At 45.7% G+C, this 12911-nt stretch overlaps 1 protein-coding gene across 7 annotated transcripts in view; it reads right to left on the reverse strand.

Moving 5' to 3' along the window:
* The window catches only part of LOC123755953 (COMM domain-containing protein 4), a 209806-nt gene that overhangs the window by 80678 nt on the left and 116217 nt on the right, over window positions 1–12911 (reverse strand). For 3 of the 7 annotated variants that reach the window (XM_069300250.1, XM_069300245.1, XM_069300246.1), the window contains one exon: window positions 7028–7147. The exons of the other annotated variants lie outside the window; for them this stretch is intronic. The gene's annotated coding sequence lies outside the window, so the exon portion shown is untranslated. The remainder of the gene's footprint in view (window positions 1–7027; window positions 7148–12911) is intronic. 7 annotated transcript variants of the gene reach the window in all.

Genomic DNA, 12911 nt, shown 5'->3' on the forward strand with positions numbered 1-12911 from the left:
TGAAGCGGGACGGACGGACGCGTCCCGCTTCATCCGTCTCGCTTTTGAAGCGGGACAGACGGACGCGTCCCGCTTCATCCGTCTCGCTTTTGAAGCGGGACAGACGGACGCGTCCCGCTTCATCCGTCTCGCTTTTGAAGCGGGACGGACGGACGCGTCCCGCTTCATCCGTCTCGCTTTTGAAGCGGGACGGACCCGCGTCCCGTTAAGTAGTCATTAATGTGGAGGTTGGGTTTTTGACTCACAGTTTGTCGAATGAGGTCATACTTAGCAGTGGAATCAGCTAATTTTCAAAGGCCCATTGTAACTCACTCAGGGGAACAACAGCTTCTAGTCAACACCGTTGGTTGAAAGTGACCGATGTTACGTAGTAAACATTATTTAACGTGGGTCATTTTCCACCAACGGTGCCCCACTGGGGTCACGTTCAACAAGCCACAATGTAGGGCAGAAAATCGGCGATGCCTAGACTACTTAAGTTAGTCATGCTTCTGGAAAAAACTATTCAGTAATAATGGGGGACCTTTAAAAGGCCGCCGGCTATTTGTTCCCGTTGAAGCTACTACACATGAAGGTTCTGAGACAAGAAACAGTATCAGAAGTCCGCAATTAAACGTTAAATTAAATTAAACGTTAAGCCAGCCAATTTGAGAAGTATCCCATAAAATTTTACTCTGAATTCTTTCAAGCCTCGTTTTCTGTAACATGTTTTAAAGAAAACTATCAACTATTACCATAGACTAACACATAACTTCAGACAAGTTCACTAATCCTTTTATTTAATTCGAATCATATGTGATTTATTTTGTAGTGCGTTTTGCTAGGTTCAGTGACATTAATGGGTGACAGACCTATGGGACGCTGCAATATTCAGATGCAGGATATTATAACAATATAATTTCCCACTGCGTAGATCAGCTAAGTTTTGTACAGACAATAAGCGTATACCTGACCTATGGGCAAATATGTAGTAGGGTGGGAGGGTGGATATGGAGGTTGTTTATCATGGTGGGTGGGTGTGAGGGGGGTGGGTGGGTGTGAGGGGGGTGGGCGGGTGTGAGGAGGGGTGGGTGTGATAAATTACAGATACTGAGGTATGGTAAAAATTAAACACATACGAAACACAGGGTACAAGACAAAATCAGAGCTCATCACAGAATGTGAAAGAACATACAAAGGATCTGGGAATAATGACGTCTAAGGACTTAACGATTATGGAACATAACCCAGCATAAATAGCTCGTCCGCCAGGAAAATGATAGGACGGATTCTGTGAACATTCAAATCCAGGGGCTCCTTCAGTTCCCATTATTTGTGTTTCCCGCCTGGAGTACTGCTCGGTACTCGCTTCCCCGCTCACAGCTTTCAGAGAGCTTTCTGTATTTCAGAGAGCTTTCTGAAACACAGTGAATACAGACCACATAAACGGCACGCATAGACACGATACAACACCTATATTATTGGGACCGTCTTACAGCTCTTATATGTACTCTCTGGAAAGAAGATGAGAGGCGGTTCAAATAATACATATATACATGACGATACTGGAAGGCCAGGTTCCTAATACGTACAGAAAAAATAACAAACTGGAGCGAAATATATGGTAGGAAATGCTTAATAGACCCCCTGAAGAGTAGAGGTGCCATAGACACAATCAGAGAACACTGAACACCAGACATCCACAGCTTTACAGGACACTCCCACCAAACATAAGAAATATTACCGGAACAAAAGTGAACATATCCAAGAAAAAATAAATATGACATGTTCCTCCAGCAAGACATAACGGATCAACCATGGGAAATAGACTTACAGGTTCCGGAATCTGAGAGGAAATGTCAACACTGGAGAAATGCCCGACAGACCACTGGACATTATCTAACACAGTGCACAGTTACAAACCCATTAAGATTTCAACTTAGATTGAACAGAGCAGAAGAAGTTGTTAAACACGTGGGACAAAATCTTACTGAAGCGACCATACGAGTCATAAATACTCATACTCCGCCTAAGTAACGCAGAAACAAGCAACACTTAGTGGGCCAGCCAGAGGCTTAGGGCCCGCGCAGGAATTTACCTGGAGAGGAAAAAAAACAAAAAAAAGTTGCAGTGAGAACGTGGGCCTGCGAGCTGCTCCAAGCAACAGCCTGTTAGACCAAGTTATCACAAGTCGAATCTGGCCCCCGACCTGGTTTGGGGGCTAGGAAAGTTTTCCAGAACCCGCTCCGGGCATCCTCCAGGTATATTCCCGGTATACTCCGGATTGGGTTAGTACCAGATTCTGGGAGTTCTTCTACTCCCCAAGCCCGGCCCGAGGCCAGGCTTGACTTGTGAGAGTTTGGTCCACCAGGCTGTTGCTTGGAGCGGCCCGCAGGCCCACATACCCACCACAGCCCGGTTGGTCCGGCACTCCTTGGAGGAAACAGTCTAGGTTCCTCTTGAAAATGTCCACGGTTGTTCCGGCAATATTTCTTATGCTCGCTGGGAGGACGTTGAACAACCGCGGACCTCTGATGTTTATACAGTGTTCTCTGATTGTGCCTATGGCACCTCTGCTCTTCACTGGTTCTATTCTGCATTTTCTTCCATATCGTTCACTCCAGTACGTTGTTATTTTACTGTGTAGATTTGGGACCTGGCCCTCCAGTACTAGTATTTTCCATGTGTATCTCTGTATTCCCTCTATTTCAGCAATCTCTCCTGCTCTGAAGGGGGAAGTGAGTACTGAGTACTCAAAACGGGACAACACAAATGATTTGAAGAGTACAACCATTGTGATGGGATCCCTGGATTTGAAAGTTCTCGTAATCCAGCCTATCATTTTTCTGGCTGACGCAATATTTGCTTGCTTATGCTCCCTAAACGTTAGGTCGTCAGACATCATTATTCCCAAATCCTTGACATGCTGTTTTCCTACTATGGGCAGATTCGATTGTGTTTTGTACCCTGTATTATGTTTCAGATCCTCATTTTTGCCGTATCTGAGTACCTGAAATTTATCACTGTTAAACATCATGTTATTTTCTGCTGCACAATCGAAAACTTTGTTAATATCTGTTTGTAGTTTTTTAATGTCTTCAGCAGAGGTAATTTTCATGCTGATTTTTGTGTCATCTGCAAAGGATGACACGAAGCTGTGACGTGTATTTTTGTCTATATCAGATATGAGAATAAGGAACAGCAGTGGTGCAAGGACTGTACCCTGAGGTACAGAGATTTTAACTGCGCTCGGACTCGATTTTATTTGATTGACTGTTATCCTTTGTGTTCTGTTCAACAGGAAATTGAGTATCCAGCGTCCCACTTTACCAGTTATACCCAATGACCTCTTCTTGTCTGCTATCACTCCATGGTCACAATTGTCGAATGCCTTTGTAAGATCTGTGTATACAACATCTGCATTCTGTTTTTCTTCTAATGCCTCAGTGATTTTGTCGTAATGGTCAAGTAGCTGTGAGAGGCATAATCTTACCGCTCTAAATCCATGTTGGCCTGGGTTGTGGAGGTCATTGGTTTCAATGAATCTAGTGACCTGACTCCTAATCACTCTCTCAAATACTTTTCTTATGTGGGACGTTAGTGGAACTGGTCTATAATTCTTTGCCAATGCTTTGCTCCCTCCCTTGTGTAGATGGGCAATGTCTGCTGCTTTAAGCGCATCTGGTATCTCCCCCGTGTCCAAGCTCTTCCTCCACACTATACTGAGTGCCTGTGCTACTGGCACTTTGTATTTCTTTATAAATATTGAATTCCATGAGTCTGGACCTGGGGCCGAGTGCATGGGCATATTGTCAATTTCTCTTTCAAAATCTGCTACGCTCGTGTTGATATCAGTTATATTTACAGGTGTTTGGATATCACGCATAAAGATATCCGTATCTTCCACTTTCATTCTGTGTATCGGAGTGCTAAACATGTCCTCATACTGCTTTTTTTAGGATTTCGCTAATTTCTTTGTCATCCTCCGTGTATGAACCTTCACTAATACGAATAGGTCTAATACTGGCAGTGGTTTTTGCTCTTGATTTAGCATATGTGAAGAAATATTTTGGGTTTTTCTTTATTTCGTTAATTGCTTTCCGTTCTAGTTGTCTTTCTTCAGTCTGATAGGAATGCTTCAGTCTCTGTTCGATTTCTTCAATCTCCCTGTTTAAATTATTCCTTCTTTGTATGGAGAGTCGTGTCTGCTTAAGCATTTCCGTTAATTTCTTCCTTCTTTTGTAATGTCGTCTGCGTTCTCTTTCTACATTGGACCTCTTTCTGGCTTTCCTCAAAGGAACATGTTTCAGACAGACTTCATATGCTTCAGAAGTCAGTTTTTCTATTCCTTGTGTAGGATTTTTATTTCTTAGAACATTTTCCCATTGAATGTTTGTAAGTTCCCTGTTTATTTTCTCCCAGTCTATCCTCTTATTATTAAAATTGAATTTATTGAATAGCCCTTCTCGCTTATTGTTTCTCTTGGGCCTACTACCGTTATTAATGTTAGTTTGCACTTCAATGAGCTTGTGGTCCGAGTACGTAGTGTCTGAGACAATAATGTCTCTGATTAGCTCATTATTGTTCGTGAAAATCAGGTCCAGCGTGTTTTCGTTCCTAGTTGGTTCTGTAATCTGCTGACTGAGCGAGAATTTGTCACAGAATCTCAGTAGTTCTCTGACCTGTGGTTGGTTATTTCCAGGTTGATTTCCTGCTATAATGTTATTGTTTACTATTCTCCATTGTAAACTGGGTAGATTGAAGTCTCCGAGGAAGATGATGTCTGGTACTGGGTTTGCTAGGTTATCAAGGGTATTCTCTATTTTGTGGATCTGTTCAGTGAATTCCTCAACTGTTGCATCTGGTGGTTTGTATATTAAAATAAGTAAATTTATATTTTCTACCTTGATTCCAAGTACCTCTACCACCTCATTGGTCGAGTTCAGGAGCTCTGTGCATGCCAGCTCCTCATTAATATACAGACCTTTCAAACCTTTCAGATGAAATCTTATGTTACAGATGCAACACTTGACGCCTACAGTTCGTCTTCCAAATACTCCCGAACACTCGCCACACACCTCCATTGTCTGATGTATTGTATTGTATTTGTGTTTCACTGTATGGATCACTTGCTGATTTCAGTAATTTTACTATTTACAATATTATATTTATATATTTATAATATTTTATGTATACCGTATATTTGTAATATTATATGTTACTTTGTTCAAACTTTACGGCTAGATACTTAGCGTGGGGTAGCGAAGATACTTACCTAATTGTTTTCACCTAATTGTGTTTGCGGGGGTTGAGCTCTGGCTCTTTGGTCCCGCCTCTCAACTGTCAATCAACTGGTGTACAGATTCCTGAGCCTACTGGGCTCTATCATATCTACATTTGAAACTGTGTATGGAGTCAGTCAGATGTCCCAGGATGCATGCCACCAGTTTCCAGTTATTTGATTTATAAAACTGATTTATTATTTGCTTGTATTATTACAAGGAATTCTCTGCCTAACTTCCGACTTGCAGTGGTATTCACTCACTCTATTACTATCCTAGATCCACATATGGCCGGAGTATGCCACTCCGGGCATACTCCAGGTATACTCCGGGCATACTCCAGGCATACTCCGGGTATAGTTAGACCAGGAAAGGCAGGCCGTAAGGACAGGAGCAGCAGGAGGCAGCATCATGGGCTGACCTTCACTAACAAAACACCTCCAAGTCACACCCAATAAAGTAAGCCTATGGCAGAAAGTAGTCCCATTGTACAACAAAATATGCCAGGGGGTAGCCACCAAAACAGGCCTGTGTTGCACCCATTAAAAACGGACCAGTAGCACAAACAGGCCTATAGAACACCAACAGAACAAGTCTATGGCATACCATATAATGAGCCATCAAAGAAACAAAATACACAGTTCAGATAGTAAAACAACTCACAAACATCACCACTAAAGCCTAAACAAGGACACATGGAGAGAGAGAGAGAGAGAGAGAGAGAGAGAGAGAGAGAGAGAGAGAGAGAGAGAGAGAGAGAGAGAGAGAGAGAGAGAGAGAGAGAGAGAGAGAGAGAGTGACAGAGAGAGAGACAGAGAGAGAGAGAGAGAGAGAGAGAGAGAGAGAGAGAGAGAGAGAGAGAGAGAGAGAGAGAGAGAGAGAGAGAGAGAGAGAGAGAGAGAGACAGAGAGAGAGAGAGAGAGAGAGAGAGAGTGAGACAGAGAGAGAGAGAGAGAGACAGAGAGAGAGAGAGAGACGCCAGGCACCCTGAACAAAATGCGGGGAGCGGCGGGCCACATCCCTCCCGGTGTCAACAAAGCAGCTGAGATAATTTGACTAATGGCATCCTATCCCTTCGGCATTATGGCGGCTCCAGTCCTATTGTGGTCCAGTCTCACACTCACACACACACACACACACACACACACTCACACACACACACACACACACGCACACACACACACACACACACACACACACACACACACACACACACACACACACACTTCTCTATTTCAAACTCAATCTGCTCTTTTTATTCTCTCCATCTACGCTTTCCTTGTAAGTTGCTCGTACAAGTTAGTGGTTCAGTTGTGAAAGTTCGTCACAACCTAAGTTTTTGGTTCTGATGTGTATATTACTTCCCTACAACATACAACTCGTGTATATTACCTGCCACAGCCTCGAGGTAACCCCCCCCCCTAGATCACACTAGTATCCCCCCCCTCCACCATAGCCGACGTATATAAACATCAAAACAATCTTGACAGACCAACATACTTAGGTAAATTGTAGTGAAGCTGGCCCGGCCCAACCATAAATATAAGAGAAAACGGCGCCGGCCAGATTTATTTACCGGGTGGACTATAATATTCATCCCGGTGTCCTCTTGCCCAATACCCGGCTTTACCTGGTGCTTCCCGGTACCGGGTGTCTCCCTCCTCCCCTCCACACCAGCACGAGGGCGAGGAATAACACGTGACGGAGCCATTTAGCAAGAGCAATAAGACAGAGATTACGGCAGCTCCACATTCTTCACGGCTTACCTGGAGAAGCAGAGCCGGCGCTGCAGGTGTGGCGGCAGGTGTGTGGCGGCAGGTGTGTGGCGGCAGGTGTGTGGCGGCAGGTGTGGCAAGAGCTCCTCAAGCTACTTTACTCGTCCAAACCTGTACCGAATGTTGTTTGATTCTTATTCCGTTGAACACATATATTAACATGGACGTACACAAACAGTTATGTACACAAATGAGTGTACACAGAAGCCTGGTTAGCAAGCGTGCGTGCACACACACACACACACACACACACACACACACACACACACACACACACACACACACACACACACACACACATAATCTACCTACCTACCCAAGCCCTACCCCCAGACCTTCCTACCTACCTTCCAAGATGCCCAGCCCCCATTCACCCCCCAGACCCCCAGAGAAAGGGTAAACTCTGGTGCCAGAGTTTCCATGAAGAATCTCAAGGTTTGGTACACTAATGCTGCTGGGGCATCTAATAAAGCAGAAGAGGTAAAAGAAAGAGTGAGGCAGATCCTGACATAGTTGCAATAGTGGAAACTAAAATAAATGGCATGATCTCGTATACAATCTTTCCAGAGGGGTACCAGGTGATAAGAAAAGAGAGGACACAGAGACAAGGGGGGGGGGGGGGGAGGAGTGGCACTCCTAATAAAGCGGAAATGGAAGTTTGAAGACCTGGGAAATATGGTTACCAATGAGAGCACAAGCTTCATACATGGAACTCTGACAGTAGATGGGAGGAAGATTGTGATCTGCATATTTCTGGACTGCCAAAAAGCCTTTGATACAGTACCGCACATGAGACTGCTGTTCAAGCTCGAGAGGCAGGCGGGGGTGGGGGGAAAGGTCCTAGCATGGATAAGGAACTACCTAACAGGAAGGAGCCAAAGAGTTACGGTAAGGGGGCGAGAAGTCGGACTAACGAACAGTAACAAGTGGAGTACCACAAGGATCGGTGCTGGAACCAATTCAATTTCTAATATGTTAACGACATGTTTAAAGGAGTAGAGTCCTAACTGTCAATATTCGCGGATGACCCAAAGTTGAAAAGAGGTGTAACAGATGAGGATTGTAGGATCCTCTAAGAGGACTTGAACAGGTTACAGAGGTGGTCAGAGAAATGGCTACTGGAGTTCAACACGAGCAAATGTAAAGTTATGGAAATGGGACTAGGTGATAGGAGACCAAAAGGACAATACACAATGAAGGGGAACTGGCTACCTGTGATGACCCGAGAAAGAGACCTGGGCGAGGACGTAACACCTAATCTATTTCCTGAAACAGTTAAGCAAATCCCAGCTGTGTCTGGGTACAAGTGACAGGATGAACAACCAAGCGGGTTTTCTTCCTATTGGGGAGTGTTGTACATACTGCTATGGCGGTGTGTCCACTCACAGGATGAGTGGCGCTGCCCAATACTGTCACTATGGCGGTGTGTCCACTCACAGGATGAGTGGCGCTGCCCAATACTGTCACTATGGCGGTGTGTCCACTCACAGGATGAGTGACGCTGCCCAATACTGTCACTATGGCGGTGTGTCCACTCACAAGATGAGTGGCTCTGCCCAATACTGTCACTATGGCGGTGTGTCCACTCACAGGATGAGTGGCGCTGCCCAATACTGTCACTATGGCGGTGTGTCCACTCACAGGATGAGTGACGCTGCCCAATACTGTCACTATGGCGGTGTGTCCACTCACAAGATGAGTGGCTCTGCCCAATACTGTCACTATGGCGGTGTGTCCACTCACAAGATGAGTGGCGCTGCCCAATACTGTCACTATGGCGGTGTGTCCACTCACAGGATCAGTGGCGCTGCCCAATACTGTCACTATGGCGGTGTGTCCACTCACAGGATGAGTGACGCTGCCCAATACTGTCACTATGGCGGTGTGTCCACTCACAAGATGAGTGGCTCTGCCCAACACTGTCACTATGGCGGTGTGTCCACTCACAAGATGAGTGGCGCTGCCCAATACTGTCACTATGGCGGTGTGTCCACTCACAGGATGAGTGACGCTGCCCAATACTGTCACTATGGCGGTGTGTCCACTCACAAGATGAGTGGCTCTGCCCAATACTGTCACTATGGCGGTGTGTCCACTCACAAGATGAGTGGCGCTGCCCAATACTGTCACTATGGCGGTGTGTCCACTCACAGGATGAGTGACGCTGCCCAATACTGTCACTATGGCGGTGTGTCCACTCACAAGATGAGTGGCGCTGCCCAATACTGTCACTATGGCGGTGTGTCCACTCACAGGATGAGTGACGCTACCCAATACTGTCACTATGGCGGTGTGTCCACTCACAGGATGAGTGACGCTGCCCAATACTGTCACTATGGCGGTGTGTCCACTCACAAGATGAGTGGCGCTGCCCAATACTGTCACTATGGCGGTGTGTCCACTCACAGGATGAGTGGCGCTGCCCTATAAACTCGCTCCTCGGGGCAAAATTGAAAAAAAAGGAACTAATACATATACGACCATAACGATTATTGTATGTACGAATGTACATACAAACGGGTATGGCCACATATATAAATACATATACATAAAGAGTATACATGAGCCCGGAAGTGCAAAGTACACATGTGTAAATATGTGTAAAACCTGACTAATTGTCGTGAGGGTGATAACACCAGGGGGGGGAGGCCCGAGGCCCCTAGTGTATACTAATGATTCTACATGCACTCACAACCTGCTGCGTGGTGGCTGTGGGGGCTGTGGTGACTGTGGTGCTGTGGTGGCTGTGGTGACTGTGGTGCTGTGGGGGCTGTGGTGCAGCCATCACAGTCTGTGAGAGTTACACTGGTGGTCAACAGTCTCAGCTTCACCAGGAAATATAATAAAGAAATATAAGATTGAGAAATTTCAACGCAGCAGATATGGAGATCTCGGTGGCGGGGCCCTGAGAGCCAGATCTTACTCGCAGTATACACTGATATATATAATTCACCCTGATGCCTCTGTTAACCTAGCAGAAAATAGGTACTTGAGAGTTAGACAGCTGTTACGGGCTGCTTACTGTGTGTGTGTGTATGTGTGTGTGTGTGTGTGTGTGCGCGCGCGTGTGTATTCACCTATTTGTGTTCGGGGGGTTGAGCTATGCTCTTTCGGCCCGCCTCTCAACTATCAATCAACTGTTTACTAACTACTATTTTGTCCCCCACACCACACACACACACACACACACACACACACACACACACACACACACACACACACACACACACACACCAGGAAGCAGCCCGTGACAGCTGACTAACTTCCAGGTACCTATTTACTGCTAGGTAACAGGGGCATTCAGGGTGAAAGAAACTTTGCCCATTTGTTTCTGCCGGGTGCGGGAATCGAACCCGCGCCACAGAATTACAAGTACTGCGCGCTATCCACCAGGCTACCGGGGCCCTGACACACACACACTGTGTGTGTGTGTTCTCACGTAGTTGTACTTACCTAATTGTGCTTGCCGGAGTTGAGCTCTGGCCCTTTGATCCCGCCTCTAAGCTGTAAATCAACTGGTGTACAGATTCCTGAGCCTACTGGGCTCTATCATATCTACATTTGAAACTGTGTATGGAGTCAGTCTACACCACATCACTGCCTAATGCATTCCACCTGTTAACTACTCTGACACTGAAAAATGTGTCTGTAATGTAATGTTCTTTGTAATGTCTCTGTGGTTCATTTGGGTAGTTAGTTTCCACCTGTGTCCCCTTGTTTGTGTTCCACCCGTGCTAATGATTTTGTCTTTGTCCACCCTGTCAATTCCCCTGAGAATTTTGTAGGTGGTTATCATGTCTCCCCTTACTCTTATGTTTTACAGGGACGTGAGGTTCAGCTCCTTCAGCCTTTCCTCATAGCTCATACCTCTCAGTTCCGGGAACTGTGTGTGTACTCACCTATTTGTGTCTGCAGGATCGAGCATTGACTCTTGGATCCCGCCTTTCGAGCATCGGTTGTTTACAGCAATGACTCCTGTCCCATTTCCCTATCATACCTGGTTTTAAAATTATGAATAGTATTTGCTTCCACAACCTGTTCCTGAAGTGCATTCCATTTCCCCACTACTCTCACGCTAAAAGAAAACTTCCTAACATCTCTGTGACTCATCTGAGTTTCAAGCTTCCATCCATGTCCCCTCGTTCTGTTACTATTCCGTGTGAACATTTCGTCTATGTCCACACTGTCAATCCCTCTGAGTATCTTATACGCTCCTATCATGTCCCCCTCTCCCTTCTTCTTTCTAGTGTCTTAAGGCACAGTTCCTTCAGGCGCCCTTCATACCCCATCCCTCGTAGCTCTGGGACGAGTCTCGTTGCAAACTTCCGAGCCTTTTCCAGTTTCCTTATGTGCTTCTTCAGATGGGGACTCCATGATGAGGCGGCATACTCTAAGACTGGCCTCACGTAGGCAGTGTAAAGCGCCCTAAATGCCTCTTTACTTAGGTTTCTGAATGATGTTCTAACTTTTGCCAGTGTAGAGTACGGTGCTGTCGTTATCCTATTTGTATGTGCCTCAGGAGATAGATTAGGTGTTACGTCAACGCCCAGGTCTCTTTCACGCGTCGTTACAGGTAGGCAGTTCCCTTCATTGAGTATTGTCCCTTTGGTCTCGTATCACCTAGTCCCATTTCCATAACTTTACATTTGCTCGTGTTGAACTCCAGTAGCCATTTCTCTGGCCATCTCTGCAACCTGTTCCAGTCCTCTTGAATAATCCTACAATCATCATCTATCACAACTCTTTTCATCAACTTTGCATCATCCGCAAACATTGACATGAACGACTCTACTCCTGTAAACATGTCGTTAACATATATTAGAAATAGAATTGGTCCCAGCACTGATCCTTGAGGTACTCCACTCGTTACGGTTCGCCAGTCCGACTTCTCGCCCCTTACCGTAACTCTTTGGTTCCTTCCTGTTAGGTAGTTCCTTATCCATGCTAGGGCCTTTCCTCCCACCCCCGCCTGCCTCTCGAGTTTGAACAGCAGTCTCATGTGCGGTACTGTATCAAAGGCTTTTTGGCAGTCCAGAAATATGCAGTCTGCCCAACCTTCTCTGTCCTGTCTTATGTTCGTTATTTTATCATAGAATTCCAAAAGGTTTGTTAGGCACGATTTCCCTTTCCAGAACCCATGTTGATGTTTGTTCACAAACCTAACGTTCTCCAGGTGTGCAACCAGTCGTAGCCTAATTATTCTCTCAAGTATTTTACAGGGGATGCTTGTCAGTGATACAGGTCTGTAGTTAAGAGCCTCCTCCCTACCGCCTTTCTTGAAAATCGGTACAACATTTGCCCTCTTCCAGCAACTGGGCAATTCTCCCGACATAATTGACTCATTAAAGATCCTTGCCAGAGGCAAACCGAGGGCCTGTGCTGCCTCTTTTAGTATCCACGGTGATACTTTGTCTGGTCCAACCGCTTTAGTTGCATCCAGTGTTGTCAACTGTTTCATTACCTCCCCTGCTGTCACCTCTATATCTGATAGTCTTCCATCTTGGGTAATCTCTTCTAACAATGAGAGCTGCTCAGGCTCGGGATTCTCGGGCACTATCATATCTACATTTAAAACTGTGTATGGAGTCAGCCTCCACCACATCACTTTCTAGTACATTCCATTTACTAACTATTCTGACACTGAAAAAGTTCTTTCTAACGTCCCTGTGGCTCATTTGGGTTCCCAGTTTCCACCTGTGTCCCCTTGTTCGCGTCCCACCCGTGCTGAAGAGTTTGTCTTTGTCCACTCTGTCAATTCCTCTGAGAATATTGTAGGTTGTTATCATCTCCCCCCTTACTCTTCTGTCTTCCAGTGTCTTAAGGTGCATTTCCTGCAGTCTTTCCTCGTAACTCATGCCTCTTAGTTCTGGGACCA

Source organism: Procambarus clarkii, chromosome 43 (genome assembly GCF_040958095.1).
Source record: "Procambarus clarkii isolate CNS0578487 chromosome 43, FALCON_Pclarkii_2.0, whole genome shotgun sequence".
In the NCBI taxonomy this organism is placed as follows: domain Eukaryota; kingdom Metazoa; phylum Arthropoda; class Malacostraca; order Decapoda; family Cambaridae; genus Procambarus; species Procambarus clarkii.